Below are 26,130 nucleotides of genomic sequence, written 5' to 3' on the forward strand. Positions count from 1 at the left end.
GTGCTCAGTGAGAACAGAGGGACGAGAAAGGCTTGGACAATGACAGCTCAAGGAAAGGGTTCTACCTTTGTTGATACCTTTCTCTGGGCACATATGGGAACCAAGAGCCTGGGACTGGAGGTCAGAAATGCCTTCGAAAATTTTAATTATGCCAAGCGTGGTGGCACACCCCTTTAATCCTAGCACTCGAGAGGCAGAGGTCGAAGTATCGCCATGAGTTCAAGGCCACCCTGAGACTACATAGTGAATACCAGGTCAGCCAGAGCTAGAGTAAGACCCTACCTTGAAAAAGCAAAAAGCAAACAAACAACAACAACAAAAAAAAAACGAGAAACATTTTATTGATGCAAACTTAGGAAGTACACAGTATCATAATTTGATATGTTAATCAGCATATAGTGATCAAATCAAGGTAGTGAACATTTTCCTATACTTAAACTTTTAAAGTTTTTCATTAGCATAACTGCACATATTGCTGGGGTCAGTGTAATATTTCAAAACATATACTATGAGCTGATCATATCCAGGTGATTTAATGTTCACATCTCCTTTGAGTCCCTCTCCCTTTCATGAAATATATAATAGGTTATTGTAAACTACCATTGTGCCCATGTGCATAGAACGCCCTCTGCTACCGTCCCCTCTGCCATCTCAGCCTCCAGGGTTCACTGTTCCATATCTCAATCAACTCTCCTTGTTTATTTTATTTTCTTAAAAAGTTTTCATTTTCATTTATTTATTAGAGACAAAGCAGGGAGGGGAGAGAGAGAGGGTGGGAGGGAGAGAGACTGAGAGAGAGAATGGGAGTGCCAGTGTGTCCGGCCACTGCAAATGAACTCCAGATTCATGAGCCACCTTGTGCATCTGGCTTTATGTGGGTCCTGGGGACTCTAACCCAGGATGGGGGCTGAGTCTGGTTTCTCTCTATATTAGTTAAATTCTCACCACAGGGACAAAGCACCTGACAAAAATCAGTTGAAGGGAGGAAGGGTTTATTTCAGCTTAGTGCTTCAAGTTACCACTGTCCATCACGGTGGGAAGACGTGGCGGCAGGAGCTGAGGCAGCTGTTCACATTCAGTCCACAGTGAAGAAGCAGAGTGATGGGTGCTGCTGCCCAGCCAGTGCTCTCCTTTTTCAAAAAAATATTTTATTCATTTATTCGAGAGATAGAGAAGCAGAGAGAAAGAGAGAGCACACCAGGGCCTGTAGCCACTGCAGATGAACTCCAAATGCATGTGTCACCTTGTGTATCTGGCTTTACGTGGGTACTGGGGAATCAAAACTGGGCCCTTTGGCTTTGCCAGCAAGAGTCTTACCTGCTAAGCCACCTCTCCACCCCAAGTTTCTGTCTTCTTTACATTCAAGACACTATCCATGCTTCAACTGGGCCACCAATGTCTGCCCATCCATGACATAATGTACTACCACTCAAAGATAATCCTGTTTGTGAGATTTATTTCCTATATTATGTCTGTTATTCATAAATGAATTTCTACCATTGAACATTAAGACATAGTACTTACCCTAATTAAAAATGAAATGCCTTGTTCATTTCCACAGCTTGCTTTTAAAACTTGTGATGTTATGAGAATCTCTCTGAGCCATTGAACATTCTTCCATGCTATCCATTTTTATATTTACTTATTTATTTGAGAGAGAGAAAGGGTACACCAGGGCCCTCTAGCCACTGCAAACAAACTCCAGACACGTGACCTCCATGTGCATCTGGCTTACGTGGATTCTGGGGAATCAAACCTGGGTCCTTAGGTTTTGCAGGCAAGCACCTTAACCACTAAGCCATCTCTCCAGCCCATAGCATCCACATTAATGCCTGCTTTGAGTCCCAACATCTGGACAGATTTTCACTGAATGGATACACCCCGGTTGCTGGACACTTCATTCTCATTTTTCAGCATGGAAACATCCTTATGGCTAATTTCTTTTTATACCTGCTAGCTGTTTCTTTGGACTATCCCCTAAAATATTCCTCCAAGGTGTGTGAAAAGAAATTAAGGCTTATGAGCCATACTGGTTCCTTGCCTGTTGTAGAGAGATTGTCAGCCCACATGTATGGAGGATTCTTTTCTCATTCCTCTGAGTCACCTTTTTGAAAGCAGAATTTTTTTTTTTCTGAGGTAGGGTCTCATTCTAGTCCAGACTGACCTGGGACTGTAAGACCCCCAGAACGAGGACCCCACGCTCTGCCCGGAAATGGCAACACCCCAAATCACTCACGAGAAACGGTCTTGATGCAAACAGCAAGATGATTTTTATTCCAAGCGCTCTGGGGCCCACAGTCGTACACCACGCAGGGGTAGAGGACTGCAGAGCCCCGAATGCAGGAGCGGGACAGTTTTTATAGGGTTTCTAACAAAGCCTGTGCATTAGACCAATCATTTTTTTAATATCAGGAGCCCATGGGGTGTGAGCCAGTTAGTTTGTGCCACTCCATAGTTTCTAAGCCAATTAGTTTAATTTGTTCAAGCTCTTTGTGGACCAATCAGTCTCCTATGACCTTGGTGGTCAGCATTTGCTCAGGTCCTTGGGTGGGAGTAGCAGAGTGTGGTATCAGTCTCCTATGACCTTGGTGGTCTGAGGCAAGCTGCTACGGCTTATGGTGTGGGCTACTAAGGCTTACGGTGTAGGCTATTTACAGAAACCAAATAAGTGGTTCACTTTATTATTTATTTCTCATCCTTGAGGGCTATCTCATGCCCTTTTTACCTAGTTTTATATTAGGAGTGGCCTCTGATATAATGAGAAGAGGGATTGTTTACTTGCTTCCAACAGAGAGTAAAGCCTGGAGTTTGAGGTATGCAGGGGCCCACTTAAGCTCCCTTTGGAGCGTGATAGTATTTCTGGGCTTCTGAATTCTTGGGCCTTTCAGGACTCACTCTGTAGTCCCAGGCTGGCTTGAAACTCACAGTGATCTTCCTACCTCTGCATCCTGAGTGCTGGGGTTAAAGGCGTGCGCCACCACTCTCAGCTTGGAGTCACCTTTTTGAAACTAGTAGAAGACATGGAATAGGTTGCAATCTAATGCACCCATATGCACCTTGGGGCGGGGGGCTTTCCATCTTCTGATTAGTGTTTTTTTTGCCCACCACTGATTTTCTTTTCTTTAATCCATCAAGAAGAAATCACCTTAGTGGCATTTTTTGTTTATTTTTATTTAGTTATTTAAGAGTGACAGACAGAAAGGGAAAGAGGCAGAGAAAGAGAGAATGGGCACACCAGGACCTCCAGCCACTGCAAACGAACACCAGATGCATGTGCCACCTTGTGCATCTGGCTTACGTGGGTCCTGGGGATTAAGCCTCGAACCAGGACCCTTAGGCTTCACAGGCAAGTGCTTAACTGCTAAGCCATCTCTCCAGCCACTCAGTGACATTTTTAAATAGACCATGTACATGTCATTTCCATGTTTTCAATTCCTTCATTAGTTCTGTCTCCTGACTCATGCAAGCTCGGTTTCTGCATGTTCATTATAATTTTCAACTAGGAGCTTGCCTTAAGTGGGAACTTTTGCTTTGAGATTCCCAGCGGGCTAACATTGGGGAAGCTTTGAGATTTTAATTTTTCCACTTTTTAACCACCTGTGGTCTGGAGCGGTCAACTGCTTGCCTGTCATGAGCTGAGGGCGGCAGGACGATTTGATGATGGTCACGCCATGGATACGGAGCCTTTCTGGTCCTCTGCTCCGGCCTTCATGGACCACCACCTATGGATCCAGTCCAGGTCACTGCGCTGTGGTTTGGCTCTTGCGGTTCATGAGGTTCTGATCTCCTCTCCCTTTCTCTTCCTTTCTGCAACCCGGGATTCTCTTTATCTTTAATCCACATTATCTGTTTGAAGCTTTGGGGGCTCTGTTTTATCTAGCGTTCCCATGTGTTCAGAGTCCAAGAGGGCTCCGAGGTCAGTTTCTCCAGCTGCTGGAAATCTCTCAGCTCTTCCTACACCTTTTGGGGTGATTTAACACTCTTTGATAGTGGCCAGAGAAAGAAGAGCAGCAGGAGCAGCCATCACTGTGATTGGTAGCTAGTCAACGTGGGCAGACCCCTTGTTGCCACGGGATTCCTGGTGAGCAGTTAATTTGCAAGAGTCCCAGCCCCATGACTGAGGGGAAGGAACAGGGCATCCCCTTTAAGCCCAGCTCTGTGAACAAAGGCAAAAATAGATCAAACTGCCCACTGCTAAGGGCCAGGTATGGACAAGCACAAGCATCGATAAACGCTTTTATCCGTCATGGCACACATCTGAGGTAGAAGTTGGTGTTATTCCCATTTTCCCATTTGACAGGAGACACAAAGTTTGAACTCAGAAAGTTGAATTCTAGATCAGCCCATCATGCTAAATTATGGGGCAGAAGTTCCACCTCTAATTAGATACTGGCCACTCCTTCTGTTAAAAAATAAAGTTGCATTGGGGGCTGGAGAGATGACTTAGCAGTTAAGGTGTTTGCCTGCAAAGCCTAAGGACGCAGGTTCGTTTCCCCAGTACCCATGTAAGCCAGATGTACAAGGTGGTGCATGAGTCTAGAGTTCATTTGCAGTGGCTGGAGGCACTGGAATGCCCATTCTCACTATCTCTCTCTCTCTCTCCCTCTCTCTTTCTGTTAAATAAATAAAAACTTTAAAAAAAAAAAAAAAACAAACAGTTGCATAGATGGGGAGATGTCTCATGGGTAAAGTACTTGCCTTGAAAGTACAAGGACCTGAGCTCAATCCCCAGTACCTCCATGAAAAATCTGGGAATGGTGATGTGCATCTGTAATCCTAGTGCTGGGGAGGTGGAGGACAGGCGGATCTTTGGGGCTCACTGGCCAGACAGTCTAGCTTACTTGATGAGCTCTAATGAGAGACACTGACTCAAAAAAAAAGAGTTCACTGTGTTCCTGAAAGCAACACTTGATGTTCTCTGGCCTACACACACACACACACACACACACACACACACGCACACACACATGTGCACCGCACACATGCCTTTTAGAAATTACAATTCTACATACCACAGTGTTTACATCTATATGGCGCAATCACGTGAAGAAGTTTTAAAAAGAACAGTCTTCAGGGTTCCATCCCCAGAGCCAGTGCTGACTTGGTCGGGCTTGTACCCTGGGCTTGATGGGTTTGACAAGCTTCTTGGGTGACTCCAAATGCACCCAGGACTCAGTGAAGTAACTGGAGCCCCATATTCCCCAGGATTCTAGAGAAATTGTCATCTCATTGGAGTCAGGCAGACACCTCATTCTTCTTGCCTAACCCTGAAAACCTTGTACTCATGCGTGCATCAAATCCTGGGCGAGCTCATCAGAGTGCTGTCTGTTGGGCCCCATCAACAGATCCTGGAGGACTGGGTGGATTCTGAGAATCTCTATTTCTAGAAAGTTCTTCATGCTGCTGCTGCTACTGATCTGGGCACTGCTGTCTTAGAGCTGTTGCAACCCTTTGGTTGCCACCTGGGCACTAATCACTGATCTATCTGGCTCTCCAAGGTCATTCGAATCTTTCCTTCCTCCAGTCTTCAGGACTGGCGTAGCCACATGGCATCTTGGCCCTTCTCTGTCTGTGTCCCCTGGAGCTCTGCTGCTTTTGCAGATTGTGTGGTTGTGAAAACAGATCTCAGACTTTAATCCCAGGAAAAAGCTCAGGGTCCAGCAGTTTTAAACACTGCCTTTAAAGGGAAGGACTCCATTTCTTTCAAAGACAATCTTTTAAAAAATATTTTATTTATTTACTTATGGGGATAGATATATATATATATGGTCCATGACAACCTTGTGTGCACATTTCACTGACCAAGTGTATGCCAGGTACCAGCCTCCTGGGCATGGCCAAGAGGGTGAACCAGCCTACGCCCTCACCAGCTTTCAGTTCAGCTGGAGAGACAGTGCCACAAGATGACTGTGGGTGATGACAGAGGGGAGAAAGCACAGGGAATGCTAGAATCACCCAAATTCAAGGAAGGCCTCTGTGCGGTGACCTTCATTGTGAGTTCTGAAGGTCGAGAAGAAAGCAACTCTCTGGAGAGTTGGGAGGGTGGAGTAACGGCCCCTACCAAGCCTGTGTGTGGAGCACAGTACTGAAAGTCTGTGTTTCTTCTTCAGTGGTCTGGGAAACAGCCAACTGGCATGAAGCAGGGAATAGTGAGGGCTTATTTTTGTCTCTTACTATTATCATTATTATTATTTTGGGAGAGAGAGAGAGAGAATGGGAGCACCAGGGCCTTCAGCCTCTGCAAATGAACTCCAGACAAGTGCGCCCCCTTGTGCACACGTGCAAAGGTGCACTCTTGTGTCACCGTGCATCTGGCTATGTGAGACCTGAAGATTCGAACATGAGTTCTTAGGCTTTGCAGACAAGCACCTTAACCGCTAAGCCATCTCTCCAGCCCTCACTTCATCTCTTGGAATACATGAATACCGTTTTGAGGAGGTACTGAAAGGCTATGTTGATTGCTAATCACTTGGTGAGCTAGAGCAAGACCCTACCTCAAAAAAATAAACTTAGCCTAGCAGCTAACAAGAGCTTTGATATCTAGTGTCTGGTATATTTGATATTACTGGCGATGCTTGAATTGCCCACTTGCTATCACTGTGTGCCAGCCTGGGTGAGTCCCAGGAATGATTTAAGGCTTCATTGAAAACACAGCCTTGGTTCTAAGTAGTTGAAGCACTGGGGAGCTTGGCTAGCCTGGGAGGAGGCTGTCCGCAGTGCTGCCTCCTGGGAGCCACCTGATCTGATGCTCATAAAGTCCATGGCCCTTGCTCAGCTCTGTCAGCCTTCTGAACCCAGGCAAATCAGAGTGGAGAATCAAATTGCCCAAGTTATTAGACAGAGATCCGCCTTCCTCCGGAAACCCTCAGTCACGGGGAAAAGCCACAGCCTTGAGAGAGAGAAAAGAAAGCAGCAGAACAATCTCGATGCATAATGCAAGGACCGCTCGCTCCCCCATCCCTGCCCCCCCAACCTAATTCTATTTTGTTAAGTAATGATGGAATAAAAATCCAGGATGGAAGATGAGATTTGCAGCTGTATTTGATCAAATGCCTATCGCTGCCGCCTCCAGCTAAATGGGAGGCTTCAGAAACAGATAGATAAATCACATATCAATGGAAACCAGAAAGTCATAGCTGGGAATGAAAGGGGACAGAAATCATGGCGGGCCAGGATATCTCTGATGGGAAAGCCACGCCTGGGCTGTAGTGGGAGCTTGGACATCACCGATGGAGGGTGTCACGGAGTGGGGACTCAACCCGGTGAGCAAGCTCTTGCTGGAGGGGAGGGAGACCACCTGCCCACACCAGGTTGTCCCTGAGGTCCGTGTGAGGCCATTAGCTAAAGTTCCATGTATGGATTAACTGGGCTTTAGCCGTAGGAATTTATGGGGAACCATTAGCCTAATGATATTGGTTCTCTGAAAACTGCTCAGTGTGTCTCAGCGAAAATGGATTTCATAAATCCAGGTAGAGAATTCTAGGAGACTCATAGAAGGCCCAAGGTAGGGGTGGGACTTCCAGACAGCAGAACTCTGCATTCCAGGCTTGGGTGAAGGGCCCTGCATGTCACCCTTTCTTTCTCTTCTATCTGCCAGTGCAGACCGTCATTCGGATTGAAGCAGGAAAGGTCCCGGGGTTGGAAAGGATAGTTGCCCTTGGTGTCTATGGGGCGGCGTTCCAGGATCCCTCAGTGAGAACCCAGGTCCTTCCTCACATGCTCAACTGTTACACACAGAACGCTGCCCTGTCTGTGTGGGTCCTTCCCTGCGATACCATCCGTCACCACCTGCCTGGTGTAACGTTAACACGGTGTGACTGTCACAAGGGAACGTGCAGGGAGTGATGACAAAAGTATCTGTACGTGTTCAGGACAGAGGCAACGTGGGGAGGGGACGTGCCATCTGCAGTTGGTGGGATCTGCGGCTGTGGAGCTCACCTACGTGGAAGCTGACCACAGAGAGGGCAGGGCAGTATTGTTTCACCCTGTCTTCGGTTTTAGGTCCAGGGGACCTGCTGTGGAAATTCTCAGAAGGGGGGGACATGGTGCCACAGTGCAGGGAATGTCTGAGCTGCAGAAATCCACAGAAAGAATCAACTTGAAAACCTTTAATATTTTATTTATTGATTTATTTGTAAGCAGAAAGAGATAAAAGGGAGACAGAGACAGAGGACACACAAGGGCTTCCAGACACTTTAAAGGAAATCCACAAGCATCTGGCTTTATGTAGGTACTGGGGAATCAAACTAGGGTTGTTAGGCTTTACAGGCAAGCATCTTAACCATGAAGCCATCTCTCCAGCCCAACTTGAAAATCTTAAACAAGTTACCTTCAGCAACCATCATGTGCCAGGCTGGGAGCTTCACTCCTTGAGTGAGACCTTAAAAAAAAAAAAAAGAAAAAGAAAAGAAAACAAACCAGAATGTGTGTTCTGCAGCATTTGGATGGAATGTTCTGTAGATGTGTTAGGTCCATATGTTATATGACTTCATTGAATCCAGATGCTTCTGTGTTTATTTTTTTTTTGAGGCAAGCCCAACAAACTGGCCTTTAAAAAATTATTTATTTATTTGCAAGCAGAGAGATAGAGGGAGAGAGAGAGGGAGGGAGAGAGAATTGGCACACCAGGGCCTCCAGCCACTGTGAATGAACTCCAAATGCATGTGCCCCTTGTGCATCTGGTTTACATGGGTCCTGGGGAATCAAACCTAGGTCCTTTGGCTTCACAGACAAATGCTTTAACTGCTAAGCCATCTCTCCAGTCCCCAGACTGGACGTTTTGTTTGAGAGACAATCGGTGCACCAGAGCCTCCAGCCACTATGATTGATCCAAACGTATGCTCCAACGTGTGCACAGGTGTGACCTTGCACATGCATCACATTGTGCATCTGGCTTACGTGGGATCTGGGGAGTTGAACACGGGTCCTTAGGCTTTGTGGGCAAGTGCCTCAACCACTAAACCACCTCTCCAGCCCTCTTTTAGTTTTTGCTGGGATGACCGATCAGTTGGTAAGAGTGGGGTACTGAAGTCACTTGCTAGTATTGTGCTTGGGGTTATCTGTGACTTTACATTTAGTAGTGTTTGTTTAATGAACTGAGGTGTATCCAGATTCAGGGCATATATGTTAAGAACTGCAGTGTCCTCTTGTCAGATTATTCCCTTCGTCAGTATTAAGTAACTTCCATCTCTTCTAAGTAATGTTGGTTTTTAGTCTATCCTGTCAGATATTAGGAAAGCAACGCCTGCTTTCCCAAGACCATTTGTTTGAAATACTTTCTTCCTCTTCCTTCTTTCTTTGGGCTGAAACGTGACTGTGATGACAGGAGCTGGAGGATGCATTTTGAACCAGGAGGACCATGTCCCGTGTTGAAGCATCAAAGCTAAAATAGACCTGGGTTCCTGAGCCATTTAATTCCATTTTTTTGTTACTCTGTAAGAGATCAATAAGTTGCCATCCTAAGTCATCTTTAAATCTTGAGTTTCCTCCTTAGAGCAGAAATAATCTTGGCATATCAGTTATATAGCTCTGAAAGAATTTTCTTAATCTCCCTGAGCCTCAGTTAACTTTGTCAATCCTTACCCAACCACCCCCCCCCCCGCGCCCACAAAAGAGCGGATTCAAGGCCAAAAAGTAATCAATTGATCTCCACCGCCTCAGAAAAGCTTTGAAAACTTCTGGAGGAAGTGTCTTCAGAACTGTGGACATAGACATGGGGTGTGGGCCTTCTGTCCCCATGATGTGATACGCAGCCAGGTTCTGGACACCTGGAGTTTGTTTCTAGTCTTTTCATAGTAAGAGCGAATGTGAGTGGCCTGCACACACGGCAGGTTACTCGCCCTCCCTGCGGGGTTCTCACAATGTCTCCAGCCAGCCCGGGGACACCTTGCTGCAGCCCCCCACCTCCCCCACCCAGCCATCACTCTTCAGAGAGCCAGAGCTGACTTTCTGGGGGTCCGCCTGTGATCTGTCATCACCAGTCTTTCTGTGGCCTCTCAATGACTTACTCTGAAATCCTGTTTAGCAGCCATGTCCCGATCAGGGCTTGCTGCTTCACCTGCTGCTGGTGGATCCTTTTTTTTTTTTTTTTTAATTTTTTTAAAAATTTATTTATTTGAGAGCGACAGACACAGAGAGAAAGACAGATAGAGGGAGAGAGAGAGAATGGGCGCGCCAGGGCTTCCAGCCTCTGCAAACGAACTCCAGACGCGTGCGCCCCCTTGTGCATCTGGCTAACGTGGGACCTGGGGAACCGAGCCTCGAACCGGGGTCCTTAGGTTTCACAGGCAAGCGCTTAACCGCTAAGCCATCTCTCCAGCCCTGGTGGATTTTTTAATCTACTCTAATGACAGGGAAGGCTGGTGCTTGCACCCACGGGGAGCTGTGGGATAGCTCACAAGTTAAGCAAAGTATACACAACACCTGTTTGAGGGGCAGAAAATCCTGGGCTGTAATGCTGCTTGTGTGTCCCTAGAGACTGGGATCTCACAGTTTGCTTTGATAACCAGTTGGTAGAACTCTTCCCCGAGATACAGCCACACAGGATGGAGGGATTGCAAATGCCTAGCACAACTCATGTTCCCCAAGGATGTCCTGGCACAGCAACTGAGTTCTTCAGCCGTGTGGCCTCTCCAAGGTGCTGAGGGGAAGGGGAAGCTAGTCTAAGGGGCTTACCCAAGTGCCATCTTGCTTCTGAGAATGTGCGATGAGAGACTTGAAAAGATGAGAGGGAATGAGAAGGAGGGAGAGAGGGGTGGAGGGAGCAAACACAGAGTGGAGACATGTGGAGAGCCAGAGAATCCAGGCTGGCTGGGAGCATCAGGGCCCAGGGGCTAGCAGCCTCCTGAAGCACCCCAGCCTATCTCAGCCTAGCCCAGTCACCTGTAGACTCCAGAGCAAATGTTCTTGGAGAATGCTGGAGCCTAGAAGATGTCCCTTCCAGCAGCTGCCCAACCTGGACTGAGGTCTCAAGTGCTTCCCCTCCACTCTCCTTTCTCCACATGCTGCCTGTGATTTGGGGGGGGGCAGTGAGTGGGCTTCTCCATTCTGATGCTGGGGTCACTGCCCCCCAGAGAGAGCCTAGAATATCAGGACTTCCTGGACAGCCCTAAGTGGACCCATGGAGTCAGGGCAGGTCAGGGTAGAGTGGCCCATGAAGCCAGTGAGACCAGATCCTCAAACCCGGTGGAGCAAGTCAGGGCCGATGAGCTCCTCTGCCCACTCAGCCTGTGGAGCACCAGGGGTGAGAGGAGGGAATGGAACCAGTGGGCAGAAGAAGAGTTAAGAGAGTGGGTGGTTCAGGACCGTCAGACCCGTCCCTCCTTGAGCCATTCCTCCTTGAGCCATCCGTCTCTCCACCTACCCATCATCCGCCCACACATCCTTTCTTCTATTCATTCATTCACCCATCATCTCCATCCACTCGTCCATCCATCATCCACGCCCCCACCTTCCAGCTGTTCATCTACCCATCCATCATTTGTCCAGGCCTCCACGCATCTACCCACCCACCACTGGTGTTTGCCCCACTCTCCAAAAGCGGGTAGCCAAGGCATTATTGGCACAGGAGCTGTCGTGAGGCTGCTGGGGGTCATAATGGAGGCAGGAAGAGGCCAGCTCAAGAATACGTCATCCCCAGCTTTTCACTGGGATTGTTAGCTGATCTAAGGGCCAGGCATGCGGGACAAGGGGTGGGAAGAGTCAATAGGGGTTGGACAATCGTGGCAGGAGTGGCGTAGAGAGAGAAGCAGACATTATCAAGGGTGTAGTGGGAAGTTTATTGCTGACAAAACTTGGTGACCAAATAGATCTAGGATTGAGAGTACCTGAGCAGAAAAGGAGTCATTTTGGGTTTTAGCCATTGTCAGATAGAAGGGCTCTCAAGGGAGTAAGTAGGGCTTGAGGGAAGGCTCTCAGACTGATTTTCAGATCCAGCACTTAACAGCTATTTTATGTTGGGTTACTGCACTCCCCTAAACCTCGGTTTCTCATATATAAAATGGGTATATTAATCATACCCCCTTACAGACTTGAAAAGATAAGATGATGTATTGAGTGGAAAGAAAATTATTAGCCCAACGCCTGATACTTCTAGCAGTTAGATAGGTGAAAGAGAGAGAGACTTGAGCTAATCTTCTGAACTCACCCCCAAAAGCCAGGCAGCCCTATCAAATGCATTCAGAGGACTTGCTCTGTCAGCAAGGTTTCTCTGAGGGGTCGCGGGTATTTTCTGAGCAGCTCTACTTTGTTAGAGCAGGTGGATAGAGTTGGAATGGGGAAACCCACTGTGCTATGTTGTACCACATCTACTGCGATGGGCAAACATAGTCAACACTGGCGCACGCCTTTAACCCCAGCACTCGGGAGGCAGAGGTAGGAGGATCACCGTGAGCTTGAGGCCACCCTGAGACTACATAGTGAATTCCAGGTCAGCCTGAGCTATAGTGAGGCTCTATCGCAAAAAAAGAAAAAAAGAGAAGACTAAGGGCTGGAGAGATGGTTCAGTAGTTAAGGTGCTTGCCTGTGAAGCCTGAGGACCCAGGCTCGACTCTCCAGGTCCCACCAAAGCCAGATGCACAAGGTGATGCAAGCTCGCAAAGGTCACACACGCACACAAGGTGACACATGTGTCTGGAGCTCGACTGCAGTGGCTGGAGGCCCTGGCATGCCAATTCTCTCACTCATAAAAAAAAACAAACAAACTACAAAACAACAAAAAAAGAAAAAAGAAAGAAAGAAAACCAAAAACAAAGACTAAGTCTTGGATCTGCAGAGCCAGCTTCAGATCACCGACCGGTTGCTCAGGTCGTCGTATTTTTGACACTCCTGTGGATTAGGGACTATCAGCTCCATTTCACAGGAAAGGAAGTGAACCTCAGGAAAGGGAAACAAATCTCCATTTCTTAGGCAATGTCCTTTGGGCTTTGGCTTTTCTATGGCTACAGATGTAAGCTGTGGAGCCAGTGAGTAACCCCAAGGAAATCATCCTGCGTGTGTAGAAATGCCATTACAAGTTGTTCACCACAGTGTGTGTGTACTATCAGCTGGAAATGAGCTGAACTACCCCTCAGTAGAGAATTGGTTAAATAAAAGCACAAAGGACTAATAAGGCATCATTCTGCTATTATCTGTGCACTGTCTAGCACTTTTTACATATCTACCAACCATCTACCCATCACCCATTCATCTACCTATCCTATCTATCTGTTTTTCATGCCAGTCTATCTTCTAACTAACTATATATATCTGCCAACCATTCAAACATCCATCCATTACTCCTCCATCCATCCACCCATTCACACATCCATCTATCCACTCCTCATCCATCCATTTATCCACATCAATATCTATCTGTCTGTCTGTCTGTCTGTCTGTCTGTCTGTCTGTCTGTCTATCTGTTTGTCTATCACCCATTTACATAAATGTCAACCATCCATGCATCCATCGTCTATCCATCCATTCATTTGTTTGTCGTCCACTTCTATATATCTATCCATATCTACCTAACTACCTATCTAGAAAGAAATATACACCTCTACTAGAGCCTTTCAAAAGACATCAAAGTTGGGCTGGAGGGATGGCTTAGCAGCTAAGGCATTTGCCTGCAAAACCAAAAGACCCAGGTTCAATTCCCCAGTACTCACGTAAGCCAGATGCACAAGGGGGCGCACGTATTTGGAGTTTGTTTGCAGGGGCTGGAGGCCCTGGTATGCCCGTTCTTATTCCCTCTCTCTCTCCTCTTTCTCACTGTCAAATAAATAAATAAAAATAAAATATTTTTTAAAAAGACATCAAAGTCAACTTGATAGTCCTTCATACCCCTTCAAAGCAGTCTCTTTCTGCATTCCTGTTTTCTCACATCCCTGTTGCTTTGCTGCATCTCCATGACCAGTATCTTTGGATCCATCTTTCCTTTCCTTCCTTAGTCATGTCCTCCCCACCATCACATGCTCTCATCTGAAGAGATGCTGTCTTCCCCAGTTCTTCACTACCTCTTGCCTCATAAAAGCATCTTCACTCAAGAGTTATCCCTGCTGGAGGACAGAGGAGGTGCTTAGTGGGCAACCCCAGGATTACCTGCAGCAGGTAAAGGAGGGCAATGAGAGCCAAGCAAAGGGTGGCTGAGGTTTTTCTCTCCACCATGCTTGCATTTTCAATACTCTGCTATTTCTTTTCGGACAAAATATCTTTCAGGAAATGGGTGTCAACTGGCAACCCCATCTCTGTGTGCTAAAGTGTTTAGTATGTCCTCTTGTTGTGAAGGTCCAGTCTGATAGATGGATGGTGGGGGACAGGTATTTCTGAACCAGGAAAAGAATTCTGGGACAATACAAAGTCAATTTCCCTTTCTTAGTCTGTGGCTTTCTCTGTCTTTCCCAGAAGCAGCAGAAAGAGCTAGACAATGTCGGGGCTTCTGCCCAGCACCCTCCTTCTCTGAGGACTCAAACCAGAGGCAATGTCCCAGTTCTGGCCTCTAGATGAATGGAAATCAAGCATTTCTCTTTGGCACTAGGCCTTGGAAGGAGGCGCTCCAGCAATCTTGTCTCCATTCAGAATCAATTTGTCGAGGTATTGACATTCCTGGACAGAGGGATGTAGATGGAGACAGATGGATTTGGCAGGCTTTAGGGAAAGCAGAGCTTGTATTCCAAGTGGCTGCTGGAAACTGGCCTTGGGTGGGTTTATTCCCATAGGTGTGGGGGAGGTCTGGACACCTGGATATAGGGACATGGTCCCCATGCCTGTGGAGGCAAGTAGAAGGTCTTTTCCTTCCGACCACAGCACTGGGCCAACAGTGGGTTCATGAACCAAGGTGGCCATCAGAGCTGTCCTTGAGATTTCTTTAGCTTATTTATTTATGGAAAGATGATTTCCTTACTGAGTTGACTTAGTGGGACCATGTGGGTCCAGCTGATGGCTGTGTCCCATCCCATGATGAGAGCCAAAGGGATGGGAGATGGTGAGGTAGTTCCTTGACTTGAACTCAAACTTAAACTACTGGAGATAGATAGATAGATAGATAGATAGATAGATAGATAGATAGATAGACAGACAGACAGACAGAGTTTCTGAGGTAGGGTCTCCCTCTAGCTCAGGCTGACCTGGAATTTACTATGTAGTCTCAGGGTGGCCTTAAACTCATGGTGAACCTCCTACCTCTGCCTCCGGAGTACCAGGATTCAAGGCGTGCACCACCACGCCCAGTCCAGCTACATTTGATTCCAACTCTCACTCCAGCATATGCCCTCTTTCATAAACCAGGCTACTACAATTTTTGATGGTATCATGTTGTGTTAAGTCTACACCACTTACAACTCAAAAGGCTCATGTCTACTACAGGTCCAATGTGAAAAGGGTTCTAGCATTTTCCTAGGAGTTCTCTGATCCAAAATCTCAGCCTTCACCTACCAATGGGAAGAGATCAACTCTGTTCCGTTTGATCCCATTGTGTCTACTCGATGGGATTCTGCTCATCTACTTGGTTTTGAGCATTTACTAATGACAAGATATTTTTCTAGATCCCAAGAATGCAGCAATGAGCAGACCCTCTCATTAGTCATAAGGAGGCTGAGGCAGGAGGATCATGAGTTCAGGGCAGCCTAGGTTACATGGTAAGATGTTGTCACAAAAAACAATAAGCAAGAGGACACAAGGTGTGTTTTATGCATGACTCGAGTTGGGACCAAAGAGAAAGCCAGAGCTTCCCAAGGGAGAACTTCACCTTCTCCTGAGATGGGAGGCACAGCAAAAGTGCCAGGACAGGCCCAATTCATCTTCTGCTGCTTCCTAACGAGGTCACTTTCAGTCAAGAGGCTTCACTGAGCACCGTCTATAAAATCGGTTGTTCACAGAATCTGTGGAAGTTGGTCAGGTTCCTGGTGTATAGTAAGTGCTTGATAAGGGACCATTGCCTCCATCTGCTCTCTGCCTTTGGGTAGCAACAATGACAGAAGTGAGGTCAGTGACAGAACTGTCTTCATACCATAGCCCTGGGCCTCTTGCAGGCTCTCTGGCACACCGAAGGTACTCAAAACACATTTTCTTTTTCTTTTTTTTTAAACTTGGTTTTTATTTATTTATTTGAGAGAGAGGCAGAGAGAGGAAGAGAGAGAATGGGTGCACCAGGGCTTCCAGCCACTGCAAACGAACTCCAGACACATGCGCCCCCTTGTGCATCTGGCTAGGTGAGTCCTGGAGAATCAAACCCGGGTCCTTAGGCTTTGCAGGCAAATGCCTTAACCACTAGGCCATCTCTCCAGCCCTCGAAGCACATTTTAGAAGCACGTGTTGAAGACGCATCCCAAGGTGTAGGTGGGCTGGCAGATATGGAAGCCCAGTGTGGTGCAAAGCCCTCGTCAAGGGCCTGCATGCTAATGGTGGGTGGGCTTTGGGGTGTGGTACACCTGTACCTGTGAGCTGAGGCTTCACCTGCTGTCGCCCAGTGGGCCGGGTCCTTTCCTGGGACCCAGAAGACCTAACCTATATCAACAAATGGAAACAGGGCATGGAGACCGGGAGTACGGTGACTCCTCCCTTCCTCAGAGCTCAGAGACTTTCTTTACTGCTCAGCCTCCTCCTTGGGATGAGTGACAAGAAACCGAGGTTAATGGCCCAGCACACAGTGCAGGAGGAGAAACCAAGGCACCAAGGAACTTGTCCACAGAGATACGTCCGGCTACGACAGAGCCGGGCAGGGGCTTGCTTGTCGGCCTGCTTACCAGGTCATGTTCTCGGGAAACATTCTTAGGAAACTCGTCTGTCCCATCCCCTGTTCACAGGGACAGGCCTGTGACAAAGGCAAGAGGTACACACAGGCAACAGGTAACAGCAGAGACTGTGGCAAACTAGAGAATATTCTGTGCTATTCTAAAAGTGGGGGGAGCTGGGCTCCATGTAGCCAATCTTGCAACAGCAGGAGAAGCCAGAAATGGAGGATTTAAAATATATAAATATATATATCTGTAATTTATTTATGAGAGAGAGAGTGAATGGATGCTCCAGGGCCTCTAGTCACTGTAAACAAACTCCAGACAGATGCACCTTTACGTGGGCACTGGGGAATTGAACCTGGGCCCTTTGACTTTGCTGATAAGCACCTTAACCACTAAGCTGTCTCTCCAGGACCCTCCTTTTTTTTTTTTTCTTTTGTAGAATTTCCTAATTAGAAAGATGAGCCATTTGTTTGGGGAATTAACCCCAAATGGCTCTCAATTTACAACTCTCATTTCTGCCAGAGCCTTAGAGTGCCTGGATTGATCCCAGAACAGACAGGGCAAGTGGAGCCAGACTGGGGCCTTGGCAGAAAGTCTGCTGTGGAGACAGGGCCTTCATGATTGCCTTTCTGCTTCTTCACGGAACAGCCTTGCCTACTCCTGGGTGCTGACAGCCAAGATGTGGACTTTTACTTTGAAATGCTAATGGAAGTGAGGAAGTGACATTGATGTGGCCACTAATTAAAGGGCTGGCTTGCTTTAAACTTCTGAGGGCTCCTGCCTGTCGCTGGTCTTGGTGGGAGCCAGGGAGGATGCTATTTTTATTAAATGGGTTCGAGATGAATCAAATGGCCTAAGTGGATCAGGAAGGCAGAGGGTGGAACCAGAGCCATGGAGACCCCAGTTCTTCACAACTCATTTGCAGAGGTGGCGGAGACACAGTCTCAGAACATTAGCCCTGGAGCCAACCCCCTTCCAGGGCCACCGGGCAGGGTGAGGGGACAGTGTAATGGCTCTGGTGAAGGGGCCTGGCTTTATTGGAACTGAAAGCAGCGCAAGTGGGCTGATTAGAGTGGTCAAGAGTGATTTACGCGTGCCCTGGTCTTCTCTGCGCGGTCTGAGTTACCGACCGCCTGTAATTAGAAGCTGCCCAGACAACTGGCACCGAAGTCTACGAAGGCCAGCACCGTGGAGGGCAGGAAAATTGGCACTGGTGCTTCTCTGTGGCCCTCTCAGCTCTGTGGACCAGCAACCATGCCACGGTGGGGCTTCCTGCAGGCAGGGGAGATGGCGCCTCAGTTTCCTTCTTACAGATGACAAAACTGATACCTTGGAGGGTCACACACAAAGCTGGGATTGAGACTCAGGCAGTCTGACTCCAGGGTTCAGGGCCATAGCTCCTGGATGGGGGTGCAGCCTTTGGTATATGTTCGATGGCTGACTTGCATGTAGCTGTGGCTCTTCTTTTTTGACTCACTCATGGGTCTATCATTACTCTATCAAGTAATGTGCCACGAACAAACCTGGGCAGTGCCAGGGAGCGTGTGGGGATGTGGGCAGCAGAGGGGCCTGCAGGATAGGCCTGCACAGCACTTCGCCGCGAAGTCAGCATCACACTTGGCCACAGCAAGTTTAACTTGTCTTTTTGCTCAACTTGCTGCTATGTTATTTATTCAAATCCTTTCCAGGCCACAATGGGTTGGATCTATGCATCTGGAACCTGCAGACACGTGGTTGGATTTGGAGGCATTTATTGGGAAAGAAAACGATCTCATCAACACCTTTGAGAGAACACGTGTGTTGGTTGCCCTGTGTGGAAGGTGACCACAGAGACCAGAAATAAGCAAAAACAGGGTGGCTAACTTCCCAGTAAGTACTTGCCTGCCTGAGGGATCCACAGGTGCTGCTGGTGAAGTGACAAGTTCATAAGTGCTAGAAATTCCACTTAGAGACCCAATCAGAAGGATTATGGGACCTGAAAGGGAATAACCTTCTCAGGGCTGTCAGAGGTACAAGGCAGGGCATTCTCCCGGGTTCTGCAGCAGCCTGCCTCAGAGCCATGAGGTGTGGACTGGAAGCTTTGAAACATGCTCGCTCGGGTGACCACATTCCCTCTAATTCCTTCCCAGTCTCAGACTAGACTTTCAGGAGTGCCACCTTTGCAATATCCCTGCCTCCCAGGCTCCCAAGATGGACACACCCTGGCCACCCAGCTGGACCTTCATACACCCCACACCGCTTCCACTGAGGGGTAGGAAACAGTACTTAGGGCTCGGTGACCAGCTGCAGTGACCTGTATCTGAATGGAGCGGTGAGAGTGATGGCAAGGGCCCTCAGGCAGTCCGTCAGGTGCAGCTGATCGCTGTCCCCGAAGGGATGTTCCCATCTGGGGGCTAATCATTTCCATTTCCTGTGGATGCACCCACTGGTTCCTGTAGGCAGAAAGGTAATTGGATGCCCAGACAAGGGTGTGCTTGTGACATTTTCAAGCCCAGGGCTTAACAGCTTGCAAAAAAAAAAAAAAAAAAGTGTGGACATGGTGGCTTGGGTGCTCCCTTCCTCCCCCTGCTTTCTGATAATTTTCTCCTGAACGTACACACGGGATATTAATAATGATACCGATTATCCCACCCGTCTTCCTGCTGCATGGGTCAGAGACCTTTATCCATCTCAGCAACAAGGAAGAAGTTAACTGTTAATGGAAATTGAAATCACAAGGCAGGGGAGGTTGGTTTCTCAGTGTCACCGGAGATGTGCTAGAGGTCAGGCTTGGGCAAAAGCGTTTTTCTGACTTCCCCTCACCTTGGGTTGATCTGTGACTTATTTTCCATAGATAAAACTGTTTCATGCCAGCATGGGCTTAAAAATTTTTTTTTTCTGATTTATTTATTATTTATTTATTTGAGACAGAGAAGGAGAGAGAATGAGCGCACCAGGGCCTCCAGCCACTGCAACCGAACTGCAGATGCATGCGCCACCGTGTGTATTCTGGCTCACGTGAAACCTGGAGACTCGAACCTGGGTCCTTAGCCTTTGCAGGAAAGTGCTTTAACCACTAAACCATATCTCCAGCCCCCACTTGTTTTGAGTGAGAGAAAGAGACAGAAAGAGAAAGAGAGAGAGAAAGAGAGAGAGAGAGAGAGAGAGAGAATGGGTATATCAGGGCCTTTCAGACTGTGAATGAATCCCAGACACATGTGCCCCCTTGTGACACGTGGGCAACATTGAGTGCTCACGTCACCATGCATGTGGCTACATGGGTCCTGGAGATGTGACAGGTGTTCTGAGGCCTCATAGATGAGTGTCTTAACCCCTGAGCCATCTCTCCAGCCCAGCATGGGCTTTTTAGTTTGATCAGCAAACCTACTATGCAGCCCTTGCTGTCATCTAGGGAGACTCACAGGGCCACCAGAGAAGGGCTCACCCTAGGGAGAGGTCACCATGACCCTCACACTGTTCCCACAATAGAGCCCACATTTAAAAAAGGGGGACCTGGAGAAATGGCTCTTAACCGCTAAGCCATTTCTCCAGGTCCCCCTTTTTTAAATTAGGGAACTCACTGCACCTACAGCTCACAGATTCTGTTAGATTAACTGGCCAGCAAGCCCTAGGGATCCTCCTGTTTCCGTCTCCCTGGCGCTGGGATGCCCGGCATGGGTCACCACACACCTGGCAATTTTAGGTGAGTGCAGAGACAAACCAACCCAGGTTGTCATGCTTGTGTGGCAAGCACTCTTGTCCCCCGAGCCGCGTCCCCAGCCCCTCAGGTGGGTGTCAAGCAGGGAAGTCAAGGCCCGGGGAAGAGTCACTGCCCGTCCCAGAGGTTGTCCCAGACCACAAGGCAGAGAGAGAGAGAGCGATTTGAAGGGGTCGCTGGCCAGCAGGCGACAGGCAGGAGAAGCAGTTCAGTCATACGTCAGGGACTGGCGGTCACACGTTCCCTGGTCCTCGGGCGACTGCGCGTGGCGAGCAGCTGAGCGGACACAGCCTCTTCAGACCCCAGGGCTCCTGGGAAGATGGCTTCTTCAGGTCGGATATTCAGAGGAGAAATGTAGCATGGAGCTGGAGGACGACAGATCACAGGGTCGGAGTGACAAGTGAGATGATGTACTAGTAAGTGGATGACCTGGCTGGGGATGTGGCTCGGTTGTGTTAGTGTGCTTGCCTAATGTGCATGAAGCTCTGGGTTCCATTGTGAGCCTCGCCTAGAGCCAGACAGGGTGGCTCATGCCTACAGTCCCAGCACTTGGGAGGTGGAGGCAGGAGGATCGTAAGTTCAATGTAGGTCAACCTCAACTATGAGCTTGAAGCCAACCAGAGTTACAGTGAGACCATATTTCAAAAAAAAGTGGGGGCTAGAAAGATAGAGATTATAAAGTGGTTAAACTGCTTGCTTACAAAGCTTGACTGCCTGGATTCAGTTCTCCTGTGCCCACATCAAGCCAGATGCACAAGGTAGCACGTGCATCTGGAGTTTGTTCACAGCAGCAGGAAGCCCAGGCCTGCCTATACTGCCTCTGTCTGTCTCTCTTCTCTCTTAAATAAAATAAAAAGAAAAAAAATTCAAAAGTAAAAACCAATACTTATAAATGAATATCCTGGTCTTGCCCGCCAGGCAGTAGTTCCCATCTGCGGCCACGTCCCCACAAGAAGCTTGAAGGAGGAGGAACACGGGCCATGTTAGGTTGCTTTACCAAATCTTCATTCCACGCCCACCCTTTGACTTGGCCTTGGCCTTAAGATTTTTCTTTGGCCGACAGGATTTGAGAAGACGTGATGGAAACACACAGTGGAAATGTTTATGTGTACTCCGTCCCACCCCCTCCTGCCACTCAGACCAAACAGCCACTTCAATGAGGGCGAGGAGTGCACGAAGCAGCCTGAGCCAACCCCAGCTGAGCCCAGCCCAGACCAACCAGCCACACCCTGCTATGGCTTCTCTGCCCTGGCCCCTGTGCTTTTTTGCAGGGAAAGGGTATTTCAAGGTCGGGTCTTGCTCTAGCCCAGGCTGACCTGGAGTTCCCTATGTAGTTTCAGGGTGGCCTTGAACTCATGGCAATCCTCCTAACCTCTGCCTCCTGAGTGCTGGGATTAAAGGCATGGGCCACCATGCCCAGTGGTCTCTGTGATTTTTGAGGGCATGGCCCGTGACAGCGGTTCCTGGGGATACTGGATGCGTCCATCAGTGTTTGCTGACCACATCTCAGCTCGGTTGCGTGGAGGCACAGGTGAGGCCTGGATCCTGCCTCTGAAGCATGATGGGAGGGGGCTGGCACTGCGCCATCATAAGTAAACAAGATGTTGTCACCCAGTCATATGCGATAATGAGGTTTGGTATGCAACTGGATCTGAGGATGGGAGCTGGGACATGTGACAAGCATTGGTGCCTGGGTGCTGAGAGGGGACCTCCACTTTTGAGATAAGGCATGGCAAAGCATGCATCTCCACCACGGGACCTGCTAGCGATAGCACATTGGGCTAGAGATGGTCAGCACTGAGCAGAAGCTCCATCTTTCCAAAATACACACCACCCTGGGCTGGAGAGATGGCTCAGGGGATAAAGCCCTTGCCACGTTAGCTGGCTACCTAAACTCAGATGCCCAGAGTCCACATAAAGCTGGCCACTCTGGCACAGGTGTCTGTAGTCCCAGCACGCCTACAGGTAGAAGGGAGGTGGAGACAGAGAATGTACTGGATGCTTACAAGTCAGCTATCCCCGGGAATGCAGAGGCAGACGGCAAGGGACCCTGCCTCAAAATCAGGTAGAAGGTGAGAATTGACTCCTGATGTTTTCCTCTGAGCTTCACATGCACACTGCGGCACACATGTACACATGAACATGCACACACACACACACACCCCACACAAACACCCAACTACTTACCACTCTACTGTGTTTCTTATGTTGTTATTGTTATTGTTATTATTAGAGAAGCAATGCAATGTGTGGTCAGCACTTGGGCGGCACAGGTAGGAGGATCGCTGTGAGTTCGAGGCCACCCTGAGACTCCATAGTGAATTCCAGGTCAGCCTGGGCCAGAGTGAGACCCTACCTCAAAAAACCAAAAAAAAAAAAAAAAAAAAATTTAAGTTTTTTTTTTTTTTTTTTTTGAGGTAGTGCCTCGCCAGTGGCCTCAAACTCACAGCAATCCTCCTACCTCTGCCTCCTGAGTGCTGGGAATAAGGCATGTACCACCATGCCCAGCAAAATTTTTATTTATTTATGAGAGAGAGAGAGAGAGAATGGGCACACCAGGGCCTCCTAGCCACTGCACACAAACTCCAGACGTATGCACCACCTTGTGCATCTGGCTTACTTGGGATCTGGGGAATCAAACCTGGGTCCTTAGGCTTCACAGGCACATGCCTTAACCACTAAGCCATGTCTCCCGCCCAGCTGTGGGGACTTATAAACAAACATAAAGGGATGTGGAAGACCTCAGAAGCCATCAAACTCTGTGCTCAGCACAGAGTAGATGCTCAACAGTTGTCCGTGGGCTGGGTTCATGCAGACGGGGATGAGGAGGAGGCCTTTGGAAAGTGTTTGTGTCACAGGATTTCCATGTCCCAAGAGAATTGTTTGGACACCAACCAGGACACTTCAAGCCCTTCCATCCTTCCTAGTATGGTGTCTCAGATCCTGTGAAGTTTAGAAAGGCAGAGATGGACTTGTCTGCATACAAAAAAACAAGAAAGAAAGAAAAAGAAAATAAGAAAAAAAAGAAAGCTCTCATCTACTCCCTGTGGAAGCTTTCTTTGCACATTTCCTGCTGTCACTATTTTACAAAGAGGACAAAGGCTGAGAGAAGTGCAGTAACATGCAAGTATCACACAGCTTGTGTGTAGTGGGAGTCAGAGACCCAGTTTTGTCTCAAAGGCTACCACACCCGGATACTTCCATCCCAGCTCCTAAGCAGCATCCGGCCTCCTGCTCATTAAAATCCACAATGATGACATCACAACAGAAATACCCTAAATCTTCCAGTACGTCCCACCGTCATAGCTCAGGGAAGTGTGAGGATAAGCAATCCCTTTAAACGCCTGTGATTAAACCCATTGTACGAAGGAGGTATGTGTAAGAGGGGTGGGCATTTTTCACCCTGCCGACCCCACAGCTTCTTTCATCCCAAGGAGACCTCAAGGTCATGTGTATGGTCCCTTGTCCCTCAAGGGGGCCCCCAAACCTATCTCTCTCATTATCTTCATGCCTGACCCCTGTCTTTAATACACTCCCCGTGAACATTTGGTCTGTCAGTGAGTTAAATCAGGGCTTACATAATCTGTCATCTATTTGCCTGTCTGCCTGCTTGCCTACCCGTTATTTTTCTCCATATCTCTCTTCCCCTCTTTGCTCTTCCTTTCTTTCCGCCTTCCACACAAGCAAGTGGATCTCAGGAATTCTCAAGGACTTGCTTCCTAAACATGTCTCTTAACCCATAACACCAAAGAAACTGACTTCATTTTCTCAATCAAAACACTTTTATTTGATATCCACCATTCTCAAGGCTCTGAGAAAATTATTCTGTGCAAATGAGAGACATACAAATAAGAATTGGCCTTCCTTATCTACCCATCAAAAATAGCAGGAGGAAAAAAAATTACATCTGTGTGAACTGGTGCCAACTTTGCCTTGTCATTATTCCCTAAACAGTACAGTATGACAGCCATTTACCCAGCCAGCGTTTACATTTTATTTGGCTTGTGTCACGTCGAGATTATTTAAAGCATATGAGAGGATGTGCTCATTTGCATATGCAAGACTGTGCCATTTTATAAAAGTGACAGAAGCATTCATGGATCTTAGTATCCTCGAGGGACCTAGATCTATTCTGTGAACAAATCTATTAATTAAGACTTTTGCTTGTCACGGGTCAATTACAACCCTGTTTTAAATGCACTTGGGAACTGGAGAGATGGCTTAGCAGTTGAGACACTTGTCTGCCAAGCCTAAAGACCCAGGTTCGATTCCCCAGGACCCACGTAAGCCAGATGCACAAGGTGGTGCATGCATCTGGAGTTCGTTTGAGGTGGATAGAGGCTCTGGCTTGCCCTCCCTCTCTCTCAAATAAGTGAATAAGTAAAATCTTTCAAAACTTAATGCAAAAATATTTTAAAAATTTAATTAAAAGCACTTGGAGCACCAGTGGCCTGAAAGATGGTGGGCCACTGGCTTCTGTACTCACGGGTAGAACGGGCCTATCCTCCTGGTACGGAAGCATGAACACTTCCCTGGGATGGGCAGAGGCCCAATCCGCTCCTTTCCTAACCAGGTACAGCTTTCTCCTGCATGCGATGTGAGGATTTAGGCTTCCTTTGAGGGCAATCTGTTCTTTTGTTCTGCAAAACCACCTGACTAGGTTCATTAGCTACGTGAGCAGAAAGCATGGGTGCCAAGAGCTGTGAATTATCTGTGATCCAGAGTGCACATGCCAAGCCAAGCTCCTCCTCGTCCTCTGGTGACTGTGATTTGGTGGGGTGAGCAAGGGGCATAATCTTTCCTTCTTTGGGGGTACGGATCCAGGCAGCATTTCCAGGAGGCCCGGCTCCCACTGCCGGTCTTCAGAGACCGCTGTGTGCCGGCCACTGAGCATTGCAGGGGAGGAGCTGGTGGTTGCGGAATGGATGAGAAACCCCAGATTATGAAAAGACAAACAGACAAAAAAACCCACTGGACCTGCTGAGAGGGAGGGTAAGGGCGGACAGTGCAGCTGATATCATATAGATCCTGCGTCAAACACCCACTCTACGAGAGCTAGGATAAAATAAAGAGAGAAACCCCGAGGCTAGCCTGTTCCGTCTGTTACTGTGGTAAACAGAAAAAAAGCAATGGGGAATTTTGCTGGGCAGGCCGGGCACAGAAGGAAAGAAGTCAGGGAGGGTAAAGAGCTGGGAATTCACAATAGCTAAGTCATAAACCAGCCTCGTGTCCAGCAGTAGAGGAGTGGATAAGGAAAATGTGCTAAATAATGAAATTGTTTTTTGTTTGTTTGTTTGTTTTGTTTGTTTCTTCCCCAGCGGTAAAGAAGAACAAAGGTTTGTTTTCAGGAAGAAGGATGAAACTGGAGATAATCATATTAAGTGAAATTAAACCAATTTCAGAAAAGCAGATTATGTTTCCTCTCATTTGTGGTTCCTGGGTTTTGTGTGGGTACTTAAAAGTTACGTGTGTATGTATGACATGAAAGTGGAAGGAAAGGGCTGAAGAGATGGCTCGACGGTTAAGGGAAAGAGAGAATGGGCACGCCAAGGCCTCTAGCCCTTGCAATTGAACTCCAGAGGCATGTGCCACCTTGTGCCTATGTACAACCTTGTGCGCATGCATCACCTTGTGCGTCTGGCTTATGTGGGTTCTGGGGAGCCAAACCTGGGTCCTTAGGCTTCACAGGCAAGCACCTTAACCACTGAGCCATCTCTCCAG

The sequence above is a fragment of the Jaculus jaculus genome, chromosome 13, assembly GCF_020740685.1.
Source record: "Jaculus jaculus isolate mJacJac1 chromosome 13, mJacJac1.mat.Y.cur, whole genome shotgun sequence".
Taxonomy (NCBI): Eukaryota; Metazoa; Chordata; class Mammalia; order Rodentia; family Dipodidae; genus Jaculus; species Jaculus jaculus.